Raw genomic sequence first — 1,213 nt, forward strand, 5'->3', positions numbered from 1 at the left:
CTGCAGTGTCATTTCACTTCATCAATACACAATACTAAAGTTTCACTTACATTGTATACAGAAATTGTGGCCTCTTATCGAAGGGTCAACCATCGTAGTGCGCCTCTGGTGGCAGCAGGTAAAATAACTTTCAGTTTATATCAATATTTAAAGCGACTTTGATAATGTTCATTCGAAAAAAGGAAAATAAAATTTTTCAGTTTTTGTCGCATTAAATTCGGTTCCTTATATCAGAAACATTTTTTTTTCCTATCGATCTGAAAATGCTGTGCAGAACTATAAGTAATAATAATAATAATTATGGGGTCTTATGGTGTACGTACTAATTTGCGCACTGCTATTAACCACCTGGTTGCGCTGGTGAAGGACCATTGATTGATTGAATTCTTCAAAAGTGAACTGAACATTTATTGTTGTTACATGACACTCGTACGAATACATATTCTTGCTCCTTACGTATACATACTCATACGCATACTGTTTTTCTCGCCACGGGTGGCGTGATACGCACAACTACCGCGCATGCGCATACAGTCGCACCGTTGCGGCAAATTTAAAGTTCGAGTTTTGAGATCGGACAATAATAATAATAATAAATAGCCCTTATTAAAATACAACAAAAAGAATATAGCATAATAGAGTGGAACACGTGGCGAGGTCTAGCAGCGCTACTACTAAAAAAACTAAGAAATATAAATAAGATCCTTAAATCCACCTAAATTCACAATTTGACAATTTTAAACAAATCAAAGGGGGATAAACGTAAAATAAAAGAAATAAAGAAAAATAGACACTGGAAAAAACAAGTGCAATATTCAAAAACGACTAAAGGAAAATAAAAGAAAAACAATAAGCAAAAAATTAAAATAAATAAATAATAATAAAAAATAATAAATAATAATAAAAAAAACTACCGGCTACTATATGTATTAATTAATGTTGTGAGAATTTAAGGTTAATAATGAAGAGGTATTTAAATCTAATGGATCGTTAAGCAATACATTTGACTGTCTAAGTTTGTTAATCTCCATGGCTTTCGATAAATTTAATTTTCTACTTTTTGTGGCTGTACGTGAAATATCAAAATTGTTGTAAAAAATGTGTTATTCTGTGTTTTAGTGTGTAGCATAATTAGAATTTAGGCTATTGTTTTGAAACGCTCTTTTTTGTTCGTTAATGGGTTTCTTGAAGGATCTTACGAGATATAAATTTT

The sequence above is a fragment of the Cylas formicarius genome, unplaced genomic scaffold (assembly GCF_029955315.1).
Source record: "Cylas formicarius isolate icCylForm1 unplaced genomic scaffold, icCylForm1.1 PGA_scaffold_4__25_contigs__length_36172078, whole genome shotgun sequence".
Taxonomy (NCBI): Eukaryota; Metazoa; Arthropoda; class Insecta; order Coleoptera; family Brentidae; genus Cylas; species Cylas formicarius.